This window comes from Lutra lutra, chromosome 4, assembly GCF_902655055.1.
Source record: "Lutra lutra chromosome 4, mLutLut1.2, whole genome shotgun sequence".
Classification (NCBI taxonomy): domain Eukaryota; kingdom Metazoa; phylum Chordata; class Mammalia; order Carnivora; family Mustelidae; genus Lutra; species Lutra lutra.
Genome location: NC_062281.1, coordinates 126,269,088 through 126,284,561, shown reverse-complemented (window position 1 = coordinate 126,284,561; position 15,474 = coordinate 126,269,088).

The window sequence follows — 15,474 nt, the reverse complement described above, 5'->3', positions numbered from 1 at the left end:
GTATAATGGCTCAAGCCTCAGACAGAATTTCTGGTCTTCCCACTGCCAACACAGTGTAACCTGGAAAAGTCACTCTGAAGTCTCGACTCCTGAGACCACAAAACGGAGATGATAGTATCCTCCTACATAGGGAATGCCCTTGGCCAAGTGTGCATTCGCTCCCCACATTGACTTTGCTGCTGGAGGAGCAAAGAGAAAAAAGATGTCCTGAATAAGACAGACAGGAAAGAAAGTGAGTGACAGAGAGAGTGCCAGCCAAGTCCTCCACTCACATCCCGGATCCCCATCTTCAAATCCCCCTTTCTTTACCACTGGCCCTAAAAGGATACAGAAAGAGAGGAACAGCAAATACAAAATCCAAACACAGAAACTGAAGTGAAAGTCAGCTTGTCCCTGCCTGAGCAGCTATAGGCAGATGTACACTGTCCACCCCAGGGCTGCCTCGGCTCACACTTCTGTGCTGAGTTGCCAGGCATAATACAACCATCTGGGGATTATCTTGGAATTCCTTAGAGATAAGCACTCAATGAACACAGGAAAAAAAAAAAAACAACAAATAAAACAAGTTCATTGTTTTTATAGATCAGAGTCTTTGTAGCTTCCAAACAAGAGTGAAAATGAAAAGATGAAATTCACCACATGCCTCCTTTGAGGCAAAATCAATCTGGAACACAAAATAGCCACCCCCATCTGAGCATAAAGTAGCATACCTCCTCTGACACTTGGATGCCTCAATCTTTCTTTGGAGTCCTTTTCTGGATGATGGGCCTTCCGCTATTCACAATTCCAGGCTAAGTGTACTTAGGACAACTCTTACTCCAAAATGAATCTCTTTCTTTCTTTTCTTTTTTTTTTTTTAAATAGCACACTGATATTCATTCAACAAGAAGTATTTATTAAATGCCTCTTATGTGCCAGGCACTGTTCTGAGTGCTAAGGAGCTCAGTGAAGAAAGGAGACAAAATCCTGTGCTCCTGGAGCTTACGTTCTCGTTGAAATCTCTCCCTCTTTGTTTGCAAAGGGCCTACTTTCATAGATGTTTGTTGAATGAATAAATGATAAAGAATATTTGGGGTAACCTGTGAGAATCAAATGGATTATAGTATAAAGATGAGCAGTGAGCCACATAAAACCTAAAATGTATACTTTTTTACATCAATCCTTAAATTTCATCTCCATTCCCCTTCAACTATCTTTTTTCTTACTGGCTGGACTGTAACAAAATAAATGGAGGTAATTCCTAGGAAATGTTTCTCCCAAGGTCCTGAGTTAAAATATCAACAAAGGGAAAAGAAGCTCTTAGAGAAAAGAAGGGAGAGCCTCCTAATGATCACCCTCATTCCATGAAGTCCTACGTTTAAACACCTCATGCATCTATGCTAAGCATCAATTTTTTACTTGAAGAATAGTTGACATACCATATTATATTAGTTTCAGGTGTACAATGTACAACATAGTGATCTGATACTCACATACATTATGAAATCACCACCATAACAAGTATAGTTACCATCTGTCCCAAACAAAGCTGTTGCCTATTAGTGACTTTATTCTCTGCTGTACATGAAATCTTCATGTCTGAATTATCTTTTACTAGAACACTGTACCTTTTAATCCCCCTCACCTATTTATCTATCTTTCTATCCCCAAGCATCAAATTTTTAGAAATTCAATGAAGCAGGTTCTCAAAACCAACACTGAAATAAGTAATAATCTGGCTGAAAACTTACTTCGAGGAGGTTCAGAGATGACCCTCTACAAGCTGGCTTTTGGGGTTCCATGTTGGTTTAGGCTCATCTGAACCCAGAAGACTACTACTGACCTCCAGTTAGTGGCAACTTCATTTTCATAGAGTCCTGGGTGGTGCAGCCTATGGAGGGATGGGTCAGACAAACCCAGGTATTTCATAATATAGGCAGGCACAAAGCGTGTCCTTTGCCTCTGGGGAGTAAAGTTATGAGGATAAAGGTTATGAGGGAAATCACCTCCAGCATCAAGGAATGGCAATGAATATGGAAACATAGACATCAAAGCTGAGGTGATTATTAAAACGAACCTCCAAAGAAAGAAATGCCATCATTGGATGAAATTGCCTCTCACCCTCCCCTTCTAAGGTGACTAGATGAAAGAAGAAAGATATTTATTTTTCTATCAGAAAGTTCAAAAATAACAAAATACCAGAACACCACAATCACATAACATTTGGTAGCATAAACAATGCTACCTTCATCTCAGTGTAGCTTCTCCTTAGAAGGAAAGCCTATAATAAAAGGAATGAACTAGGCTTTCTTTGCCATCCTTCTTGACCAAAATGCCATTTATAATACTATCAGTTACATCCATATCCAAAGAAAACAGTAGAAATCAAACAAAAATTTTCAAATAATTCTAAGGACATACAGGTTAAAAGAAATCATAAATATGTATATTTACCTATACATAATATATAATTTGCATATATGTGATGTATAATCATATATATAATGTATCATATATATCAACATGAGCAAGAATAGAAAATGACATTACAAGGTCAAAAGTACAAGCTAGCTCCATCTGATGATGGTAGCAATAGGTGGATTCAAATTTTGATTCCCCTCTTGGGTCATCCTTTAAGAAAGGCAACTTTACTACCGGTAATGAGAAAGCAGTCAGAAGTAGTTCTCTGTTTAGAAGAACCAAAGTAATGATGAGCAATAGCTCTATTATGTATATTGAAAGAACATGTTCAAAACCACTGGACTTTTATCAGCAGATGAATGGATAAAGAAGATATGGTATATATATACAATGGAATACTATGCAGCCACCCAAACCCCAAAATCTTGCCATTTGCAATGACATGAATGGAACTAGAGGGTATTATGGCAAATGCACCCAAATATGGATGGATCTAGAGGGTATTATTGCAAATGCACCCGAATGTTTATAGCAGCAATGTCCACAATAGCCAAACTATGGAAAGAACCTAAATGTTCATCAACGGATGAATGGATAATGAAGATGTGGTATACACACACACACACACAATGGAATACTATGCAGCAGCCCTCAAAAGAAATGAAATCCTGCCATTTGCAGCGATGTGGATGGAACTAGAGGGTATTATGCTAATCAAAATAAGTCAATCAGAGAAAGACAATTATCATATGATCTTGCTGATATGAGGAATTTGACAGGCAGGACAGGGGGTCGTGGGGGAAGGGAGGGAAAAAGTGAAACAAGATGGGACTGGGGAGGGAGACAAACCATAAGAGACTCTTAATCTCAGGAAACAAACTAAGGGTTGCTGAAGGGTGGGGCCCAGGGAGGGATAGGGTGGCCGGGTGATGGACATTGAGGAGAGTATGTGCTATGGTGAGAAAAAAACAAAACAAAACAGAACATTGTGACTTTTGTGAAATGTCCCTCATCAGCTAAAACATCCTGAGTAAGAAAGGCATGGGCAGGAGAAGGATGATGGTGGAGATGCAGATGTAAAAGGAGGAGAGAAGGCATAAGTGATACTTTATGTGTTTTTGTTAACTCCTCCTCTTCACCTCCATCCTCTATGTATGGCAAGGCTCCAAATTTCTGTGTCAGAGAAAGGAAAAACATTAATTGTCTCTAAATGAGAATATGATCAGGATTAGAGAAAAAACTGTTTTTCTCCCTTGAGGACTGGGTCTATGAAAAGATCTGTATAAGCTGGTGAGAAATATTGCGGGATGCAGCAAAGATGGATCCTTAGAAAAGGAAGTCCACCATTCTAAATTCCAGTCCTGACACATGATCAAATACAGTCATTTATTGCATCTCATACATTTCCCCATCTGGATTTTATTTACATAAATGCATACAGGAAGCTTGGAATGGCAGACATAAGGTGTTCATGAGAAAGATGACTAAGACAACACCTTGCTAGTGACCCGAAAGCCAAAGTTTAAGAGGGACATACTGTGCCCCAAACACTCTGACAGGAAGGAAGAGTGGCTTCCAAGAGCTCTTTCAGATGATTTGGAAAATACATAAAGATTGTTCATCTTGGGACACAGGCATAATCATTGCTGGCATTATACTGACAAAAAAGAGCCACTATAGACCCAAGAAAACAATCTAATACATCTAACAATAAATGTACACTCATGAGTAAAATATTAAATAAAACAAAATACACCAAAAATTACAACAAAGTGATAACAAAGATGTCTTGAAAGGTACCATTATTTTTATTATTAAACCACTGAGGTGTTTGGAAATGTGAACTTCTTTTCTTTTCTTCTTTTGTGTCTTTTCATTTTTCTTCTACGTCCAACCTTTTCCCAGTTCAAGGATATAGAAAATGATGTGCTTATTGACTCTGAGTAGCTTTGGGGCAAAGTGGAAAGTAGAAGAGGCCTACAAATCTTTGACTACTCTTCCAGGACCTTGGGAGAACACAGTAGTTCTTTGAAGGAGATGAAAGTCTCTATGCTAAATATTGAAAAAGTGTCTTGGCCAGAAATAAACAGGGAAGAGGGTTTTTACAAGTAGAGATCCCCCTTGTTCTACACAGGTAGTTGAGGGGAGAAGAAAAGGTGAACGGAGGAGGTCTGCAGGTTCTGAGAGCAAAGCAAACCTAATCCTACTTCTTGCCAGCATACTAGGCCAGCAGCAAGACCCACAGAGGAAAGGGCTACCTGCTGGGTCTAAGCTTGTGGGAATAAAACCACCTTAGTACAAAGATTCAAGCTATTTTCAGTAAGTAAAGTTGAGCAGAGTTTCACCACTGGGGAGGTATTAAATCAAGGTTCTTGGCTTAGAAACAAACTACACCTGGTTTGAGCAGAAAAAGAATGTATCGCCATCAAGCAAAAATGGAATTTACTGGAAGGTTATGGGGAAGTTCAAAGAATCAAAGGCAATCCGGGAGCACCTAGTTTCAGAAGGGGAAAACTAAGGTAAATTTGGAGGCCAGGACAACAGGAAGTATGGGCTTCCTCCAAGGTGCTGACATCAAGTGAATCAGCTATAATCTTTTTTCTCATCCTCGAGTCACTTCTCACAAAACTGAAGCTCCTGGAGAAAATGAAGGAGGCTTGCTCAGAGCCTTTGTTCAGCTTTCAGGTAAGGATGGTCTGATAGCTTGTTTGATCATTGTAGGAGATTGTAGGCATTGGGGAAGTGTTAATACCCAAAGAAAAAACGAGGTAAATTACAAAAAGTGAAAGTATGGAGGCTAGGCAGACATAAGCAGAATATGCCCACAACAAATGGCCACTTAAGATATACAAAAATCTCATATGTTTGATTACTGCTTAAAACATTATTCATGTGTGGTAATCAACTGGAAGAAGGTGGAGCTCAATTTGACTGAGCATTTGATACATGCTGTCACTTCCCTGCTTACAACCATTTATTGACTCTTTGTTCTTTCCTATAAAAGTCCAAATTCCTTCCTGTTCTTCTAGTCCTTCCCACTTCCTCCAGTTTCGTCTTTAATTCCCTTCCTTCCCTGAAACTTATGTCCCCATAATACAATGGGAGTTACAGTTCTTTGAACACATCATCCTATTTCATATCTATGAATCTTTACATGTGCCACACCCTCTGCTCAGAATGGCTTTCCCTATTCCTGGTCTGACTGGAGAGCTCCCCTACCCTATTCAAACACTTCCATTTTAGTTAGGGATGCCTCTCTGATGTCTTATTCCTATCACCCTTTTCTCCCACTACTTCTCTTCTTCATTTTGGTACTCCTACTATACATCTTCCATATGCCTCGATTTTTAAATTTATTCTCCTGGGTTGTAGTTATTTGTGTATGTGTTTATCTCCGCTACAGATCCATAAGCTTTTGGGGGAGTAGGTTCTGAGTGGATGGTTGTTGAATGAACTAATGTACTTTCCAATCAGACACCAGTATTCACCAAGGGCCCACTCTGCCACAGAAGGCATTAGTATGAGAGTCATGCAGCATTATCAGCTAAAGAAGTAAGTCTCTACTAGCGATATGCAGATCATCGGTAGGGAGAGTAAAGTGGTCTAGGTGGGATGAAAGGTTTTCATTAGAATCTCCAAGTATTCATTCTTCCTTAATCCCCATGTCCACTTGCAAGCATAGTGCACCACTTACTGCCTACTTTATTTGCCTTATTTACTTTTGCAAATTTTTATTTATCTTCATTTCAGGTATGTAGTGGTAAAGTGTATACTCCAAAATATTATAATCTTTTTAATTATTAGTGAAACATGTAGTTTCATATAGTGGATCATTTTATACTGTAGCCCCTAAGAATATGCAGGAGCCAGGTTGCCTGTGTGTGGTCTGGTCCAGATGGGGTTCTAATGACTCCGGGCAAAATATTTAATTTAATTTAATTTCTCTGTGATTCAAATAAATAATCTATAAAAATGAGACTCACAGTAGTACCCAACGCATGGAACTGTTGAGAGAATTAAATGAATCAGATGTAAAGCACTCAGAACATTGCTTGGCATGTGAACAGTGCTATAAATAAATGTTAGCTGCCATTATTCTTGCAATAAAATGTACTCCCTACCATATTATCACAATTTTTTGGCCAGTAAAATAACATAGTAAATGAGAAATATAATAACAATGCACATAACCATGAGTTTGTTTTCATCATAGTAGGATTCAGGTTCTTGGTGAAGTAATTATCGGGACATAAGAAACAATTCAAAACCATTGTAATTGAGAATAGCCCTGAGGAACTGATAAATAAGTGGGGACAAAGAGAATAAACACAAAACCAAATCCACTCAGGGAGAGTTGAATATACTTTCTTGCATAAGAGTTTAGTAACTGGAAAATAATCAAATATGAGTCCAAAAGGGTTACTTAATTTGAGTGGCCCCCCAAAAGGTTGCCTTTTAGTTTGCAAGGAAGGCAGGGAAAAAATCTCAAGCTTTCTGAAAAACAATTTTTTTGCCGCACTTAACATGGGGAACTAAAACTAATTAATGAATCCAGTTGGTTCATGAGTCAGTATTTACATTTTTAGTCAGTCTCGTTTCCTAGGATCAGAGCTACAAGGTTCACTAACCAGTCATGTATCAGAAAGTCTCTACTGATTTACTCCAAAACTGACCTTCATTAAAGGGAATTTAAGTAATTTGCCTCTCACCTAAGTATGTAAGTCCAGCTAAAGCTAGTGCTAGATAAAACTGGTTTTCCAGTTTTCTAAGCATGCTGGTCACTCAGTAAAAATGATATAATGAGATATATTATAAGTTTCTTCAGAAGTTTCCAAATGGCCACTTTGTTTATATGGGAAAATGCTTGAAAATCCGAACGTATTTCTATAGTTTTTATCACAAATTGGTATTTTTGTGGTCATGAAAATAATCACTAGCTTTAAGGTTCAGGGTCAAAGCTGAGTGATCTTAATGATAATCAAGCCTTAAGACTCCTGAAATCTCTGAAATGTATTTTCCTCCTTCCCAGTGTCTTAGGGTTTAGCTTTGTTGGGATGTATAATAATGAATGAAATGAGATTACTGGCTATGGAAAAGTAGCTGCACTATTTCAGTATGTTTGGAACAATATGTGAGGTTATCTTGGAGGGTGAGAGAGACATTTTACCTTGGCAAATGCCTTAAGTCAAATGGAATTTGGAATCTAAAGGCTTCCAGTGATGATGGTAAAGCAATAATAATGAACAGTCTTTGTTTTCAGTTAGCTAAAATCTCACCCTATGACTTCCCCTCTACTACCTCAACAGGGCAGAAACTCTCTCAGTTTCCCAAACTGAAACCTACACATCTATGTAAAATTACACCAATACATTCTCACTTTCCCTTTTCCTATCTAAGGTTGGTCCCCTTCCTGTGCTCTGGATCTCACCCCAAGTGCCTTCTCTGTGTTTAATTCCTAATGTCTTCTGTACTGGATCCTTTGCATCAGCTTTCAAACATACTCAGTCTCTTCATCTCTGAAACATTCTACTTCAACCTTCCCCCACTCCCCCTACTACCACCCTGTCACTGTCCTCCCCTCCACAAACAAACTGAGAAAGGATTTGTCTACTCTGTCTTCCTTTTCTCACTACACACTGCTTTTTAGACCCACTTCAATCTAACTTCCATTTCCACTCCCTTGAAATGACTGTCTCTAGGTTGAACCAATAGTCTCTAGGTTGTTAAATCCAATGGATGTTTTAGTCCTCACCTTACTTCATCTCTCAGAAGCATTCAACATGTTGATGATTCTTATCATCTCTTGGGTTCTATTCTGTCACACCCTCCTTGTTTATCTTCTACTAGCCTTTCTCAATCTCTTTTACCAAGTTATGCTCCTCTATTCAACAGAATAACTGTTGGAGTTCTTCAAAGAGCAGTCCAGAACCTGCTACAGTTCTTCTCATGCTATACCCTCATAGTTGGTTACATAATGTTGATGACTTCAATTATTATCTATATATCAACGACTCCTAAATTTCTACTTCTTGCTCAGACTTCTTGGAGCACCAGGCCATTTGATAACAGTTGATAACTCCAGCTAGATGTTTAAGAAGTACCTCATATTTAAAATATGCAAAATCAAAGTCAGGGCCTCTCCGCTACCCTGACTACCTGGTCCTTTCTTGACTTTTCCCTGTCTCACCATCCCTTCATTTTCAGAATGAAGGAAATAAATGGGAAATCACCACTGACTTTCTTCTCCCTCATCTTTCATAGTCAGTGTTTCAGGATGGTAAACTGTTCTCCCTCTGTGTTCTCAGAATTGCTACCAAAGCTCCAAAGCTGAAGACAACAGGCATCAACAAACCTTCATCATCTTAAGATAATCAGTGGGTTACTGAGATGCAGCAGAACTGGTGTTGCTATTCCAAGCATCAGTCTCCCTTCCTTCTCTCTTCTTCCCTGCATTGTGTGTGTGTGTGTGTGTGCGCACGCGCGTGCACGTGTGCACATGAGCACATGCACACACATATACTAGAGGAACATGAAGGGACTCCTGGGGCAAGTGATGTGCCTCTTCCCCTCCCACAAGGCAAGGTGGAAAATCCAAATTAATTTTAAAGAGAGAAAAGCCTTCAAGAAAAAGATACAAGCATCTCATTGCTGATCTACTAAGACAATAGACTGGCTAATTTGCCTCAGCAGAAAAACAAGAATTGGAGAACAGAGAGAAGTAGCACCAGTTGGGGTGGCAAGATGTTCAGATTTCCCAGAAGACACCAGAGAAGAAAGCCACACTTGAAGAAGTTGCTGGCACCTTCCCAAGAGGGCCACACACAAGTACGCAGACCCCAATACCAAGAGGCTGTGGGGTACATTGTTAAGGTGTCAAAAGAGGTGACTCCTCCCACATCAGAGAACCATACAGAGACCTTGCAGGTTCTGTCTTTTATCAGCTATGTCAAGTTCGTTAGGCGTGTCCTCATTTTACAGAAAGCTAGAAGGCCCATGTAAAATCTTATTCCTGAGAAAAAATTTTTATTCCAGAGAAAGAAACCTGGAAGATAAATCAATCATTCTCCTGGTCTCTAGACCAAAAATTTTGTAATTGTGTCAATCAAATAAATTTCAGTTTATTACCTCACCTCCGGGAATCATAAAGATAATTTTTTCCCACTTTCTGTAATTGGGAACCCCTGAGAAAAGTCTCCCTAGTTTAATTACATATAATGGAAATAATACAACAAATGTGTGTATATATGTATGTGTGTGTGTATATATATATATATATATATATATATATATATATTTAGCTTAAATTCGTTTTGCCAGGGCTCTGAGTAGCTCAGTGTGCCTTTGGCTCAGGTCATGATCCCAGGGTCCTGGGATCAAGCCAGCAGGGAGCCTGCTTCTCCCTTTCCCCCGTGCATGTGCTCTCTCTTGCTATCTCTTTCTTCCTCCCAAATAAATAATAAAATCTTTAAAAAGTAATTCATTTTGCCAAAACTGTATCAAGCTCTACCATACAGGCAAGAGAAACAGGTTGAAGGAGTTCAGTGTAAAACAAATATTGCTCTTACATTCACTACTTCAAACTTTATGTGTCTGACTCTTTTAAAGGATCCACACTGCGCTTCAAGTTCTTTGTTCCTGATCATTCACTGCAGAGTCACGAAAAGAAAATGAGTTATATGCACATGTAGGGGGTTGTGTTCATTTAATAATTTACTCTAAGTAATACGGATCTAAAGGCATGACTCATGATTAGTTGAAAGAGCGATGGCCTAAGAATTATAATTTGTAGTTTAATCAGTGCTGTTTTTTTGTCTCTTTGAATTGTCATTTTCCCATTGGAAAAATGGTGATAATTCCTACCTTGCATCGACTTATAAGAATTTTAGAAGGTCTGAGATGATATATTAGAATATATAATATATTGGAAATATTTTGAGTATCTCTAATGTTAGATGTATCATAATTCTTGATTATTTATTTATTTATTTAACAGAAGGAGAGACGCAAGAGAGGGAACACAAGCAGGAGGAGTGGGAGAGGGGGAAGGAGCATCAGGGATCCTGATGCAGGGCTCCATCCTAGGACCCTGGGATCATGACCTGAACCAAAGGCAGACTCTGAACGACAGAGCCACCCAGAAGCCCCAATTCTTGATATTTTTAAGTAGCTTTGGTTTTTATTTACAGAAATACTACCAAGGAACACATAGAGAAAGGGTTCCTTCTCTTACACACATTTTTCAGATTTTCTCAACACACATCAAGAGCCAAGGCAAGATAGTATTTTTGATCCTTAATTATCTTAAAAAGCAAAGTATAATAAAAGAAAAAGCATGGAAGAAACAAGACTGGTAACTTTCTGTTCAGCCCAAAATTTATTTTAGAAATGTTAACTTCACCACGAACTATTCACCTTCAGTCTTGAGTGTATTTCATATGGATGATTTAAATTTTTGATATTCTGGTTTCCACTGACAAATTCTGCATTTTGACAAGTTTTGATGAGGTCTATTCATTCTAGACAATTTATGCAAACCTAACTTGAGTAGTTGATTTTGACTTTATCCCCTTGAGTTCCTAGAACTGCCCTGATTAAATTTTAAAATATAATTACAGGTAGCACATTGAGTCAGTCAGTTAGTCAGAGAAATCTGAGCTCTGAATGCCTACTTCCTGCAGTGGCTGCATTAAGTGCTCTGGAGGAGGGCGGGGGTGGATGGGAACAGTCATCCATGAAATGATTTGAGGATTATTATTAAAACAACATATCACCAAGTACAAAGTACTCAAGTAGGAACAATACATAAAAGTTCAAGGAAAGAAGAGTAGAGCAAGCACCTTTTCTGCTTTTATTGCCTGTCCTATATACTTAGCAAATGTGTTTGGTGACCATTAGCTGCCATCCCTCGCTGGCACCCCAAGGAAACAAATTACACAATGTGCTCCACCTGACAAATGGGCAGCCTGGGTTGGTGGAGAGCAGTTCTCTAATTCCTTTTATCTGGTAATACTTCAACAGCTGTGTTAAGTGAAGGATCAGGCAGAGTTGATGAGTTCTTTTTTTAAATCATTTTTAAATTTTGGAGTAATTTTAGATTTGTGAAAATATTGCAAAAATAATACAGAGAGCTCCTATACACCCTCATCCAGTTTTCCCTAATCTTAACATTTTACTTTGCCATACCACATTCCTCAAAACTAGGAACCAATAGTGGCACGTTACTGGTACTAAACTTTGGACTTCATTCAGCGCTCATTAATTTTCTGCTATTGCCTTTTTCCAGTACCATGATTCAATCTATATACCACGTTGCAAAGAGATTTTAATGTCTTTCAGCTGAGATTTGAAAATCAGCCATTTTGGGGCAATGAAGCTAATCATTGTCAAAATATTAATGTGAGTAAAAATAAATCGGGAGTCGAAGAGCCTCCTGAGCATATCACATGGTCAGGTTCTTTACTAACTTAAGCAAAAAGTAAGCATGATCTTATAGTCAATCATTATCTCTATTTACCTAAAGACTATGATTGCACCAATATGGGCTTTATCATCATTGCTAGGGTATTTTTTTTATATCCGGGAGAATAACTATTTTGGTATCACATAGGGTGGGCACCTACATTTTCCTACAGGAAGACACAGATACAGGCTGATTGGATTTCCAGTTAGGGAAGCTTAAGTACCACAATCACTAAAGAAACAAAACCTTAAATAGTCTGCTTATTTGAATCAGAAGATAACAGATCAAGATCAGTGGGTCTGCAACTTGGGTATGCAAAAAAGATCTCCTGGAGAGCTTACTAAAACACAGATTTCTGAGACCTTTCCCCAGAGCCTCTGATTCAAAGAGCCTGAGTTTGCCCAGGCATCCGCATTTCCAAGACTTCCAAGATGTGGATGCTCCTGGTCCTGGTACTACACTTTGAAAATTCCTTTTGTTGATAGTTGCTTAAGAGAAAGTAAAATCATTTTGTTCTGACAAGGTACAATTACAGGTCCTTAGATTGGTATGTTGCCTATCAGTCAGATAGGGAACCTGTTAAATCTCATTCCAAATGTGTGCAAGGACTAAGTTGGCAAATAAAACAAATATGTTAATTTTCCATAATGATTTTCACTATTCTATCTTCCTTTCAAGTAATGCAATCATTTGTAAAATAATAAAATATTGTTTTTAACAATAGTAAAATATCATTTGTAAATGAGCCTTTAATTTGTGGCCTGAAACAAGGCCTCTGGCTGATCAGTAGATATCAATAGGGGTGAGGGATGTAATACACATCTTCTCAGCAGTGTTTCTTTAACATCTTTATGAATCATCTAGGGGTCTTTTAGTTGGCCTAAAGATGGACCCTGTGATTCTGCATTTTTATCCAGCTTCTAAGATGCTGCACATATTCTCTTGCTGCTGGCCCACTTTTGCAAAGTTTTAGCAAGTACAAGGTATTCCAGCATCTAGTGATCCCTGGAGAACACCGGAACTTCTTAGCATGTCTCTGTCATAGAAAGACTGCCTTTAACTAAGGCAAATTTTGGAATATATCAATCTGTATCCTGAACTCTTTTATTCCTTTAGAATAAAGAAGGGATAATTATAGGGAAACTGAATTAATAATATCTCCCTGGAGTATAATTGGAACATAGTGGAACTTTAGGAATCTGATCACTTACCAAGGAATGGCACTTATGTGTTTTCATTCCTGATCTCCTTTCATTCCTGATCTCCGTTTTTTCACCCTAGTATCAATCTAGTAAGAATGACATCAGAAAAAAAATATATGGGATAAAAGTATAATCCAATTTTGCCATTTCTGCCCGTATCACTACTGTTAATGCTGATCTCATAAACACATCTTCTGTTCCTCAGACTGATCTTCCATCTTCTCACCTCTGTCTGTCACAGCGGGTCCTCCTGGCTCTTGTGATGGAAATTTCAAGAAAGCTACTATTTGTTTCAGGAAAGCTACTATTTGTTATTTCCCCTAAATGAAGCTTATAATTTTCAATTTTTGTGAAGGCAGACTAACTAATTATAGAAGCTCTTACCATCCCTATTAGAGTGTAAAGGGATAAATAAGGTGTCTATTCTTTCTTTCTTTTGAGATTTGTTTATTTATCTTAGAGGGAGAGTGCGCATGTGAGCAGGGGAGGGACAGAGGAAGAGAGAGGGGGAGAGAGAATCTCAAGCACACTCCCTGCTGAGTGCAGAGCCCAAGTTGGGGCTTGATCTCACAACCCTGAGATCATGACCTGAGCTGAAACCATGGATCAGACAGACGCTTAACCAACTGAGCCACCCAGGCACCCCAAGGTGTCTTTTATTTCTATTTGCTCTACAGGAAAAAAAAAAAAAAGGAAACTTCAGAAAAATTGAAAAGAGAAGCTATGAGAACACATTCTCTTTCACAGTTGATCAGAAGGAAAAAACCTCAGTCAACAGCAACAAATAGCGTAAACATTGGATCCCTCTAGATGCTGCCTTGGTGGATTGCTAGCTTATAGCCTGCACAAGTTAAAGGATGGAAGAACCCGACGAAGCAGTTCCTGCATCGCATCTGTAAGCAGACTCCAAGTATATTCAAGTCTTCCGATAATGTTGCTCGTTGCTAACTAATGGTGGCAATGGAAAAGTAAGCCAACCTTCAGGGGCCCACAGATAAAGAAAAGGGTCTTATCACCCACAACTCCCCTAAATCCCTGTGTCCAACCCCTGCATTGTCATCAGTGATGGGGGTTGGGGTAGGGGTAGTGGGAGAAAGTCCCCACCCAGTGAAAATCAGAATTGTGGTAAGCCTGACAGCTTACCACTACGAGTATTTGAAGACTATTGATGAGATTAGCACTGATTTTAACAAACATGATTTTTTGATGTCGTATAATGAAATGTGTCAACTTTTGGAAGATATACATAACTCAGTGAACCAATTGTTTCCAAATGACTACCAAATGCATGATGTTACAAAGTCTTGCGTGGGTAAAAAGATCCATTCAAAATGCAAGACAGACATATAGATTTTACTGTGATATAGTACATATAGACTATTGATACGATTTCAGATTACACGGTGCAACTGACCTTTAGGAAACTTAAAACTTCTCAATTTTTCGTGCAATATCAAAGATGAATACCCATAGTTATCTGAAAAAGTTCTTAAACACTCTCTTTTCCAGACATGTTTGAGGTCACATTTTCTTTATATACCTCATCCAAAACAATATGTCACAACTGGTTAAATGCAGAAGGAGGTATAAATCCAGCTATTTCCTATTAAGCCAGACATAAAAGAAATTTGCAAAGCATGTAAAAAATGCCACTCTTCTCACTAATTTTTTTAAAATACAGTCATTTCCATAGTGTGTGCATATTATCATGAAATGACTTTCTTTATTGTTCTTAGATAAATAAATACATATTTAATTCTTTCTCAGTTTTAATTTCTATATGGTGTATATTGATATAATCTAAATAAACAAAAATTCTTTGGGGTCCTCAATAATTTTTAAGAGTGTACAGGGGTGGGGTGCCTGGGTGGGTTAAAGCCTCTGCCTTCGGCTCAGGTCGTGATCCCGGGGTCCTGGGATTGAGCCCTGCATAGGGCTCTCTGCACAGCGGGGAGCCTGCTTCCCCCTCTCCCTCTGCCTGCCTCTCTGCCTACTTGTGATCTCTGTCTGTCAAATAGATGGATAAAATCTTTAAAAAAAAAAAAGAGTGTACAGGGGTTCTGAGGCAAAAAGTTTGAGAACTGCTATCTAAACTAAGGATTATGCTGCATTACTTTTCATTTTTTTAAATTTTTATTTAAATTCTAGTTAGTTAACATACAGTGTATCTTTCTTTTATTCATTTGAAAAAGAGAGAGAGACAGAGCAGTGGGAGGAAGAAGGAAAGAGAGAGAATTTTAAGCATACTCCACCCTGAGCATAGAGCCCAACAGGGGGCTCCACCTCACAACCCTAAGATCACAATCTGAGCTGAAACCAAAAATTGGACATTTAATCAACTGCACCACCCAGGTACCCCCTTTTATTTTAAATATTGTGTCTCTGATAATTGCCCAAAATGTGTGTCATATT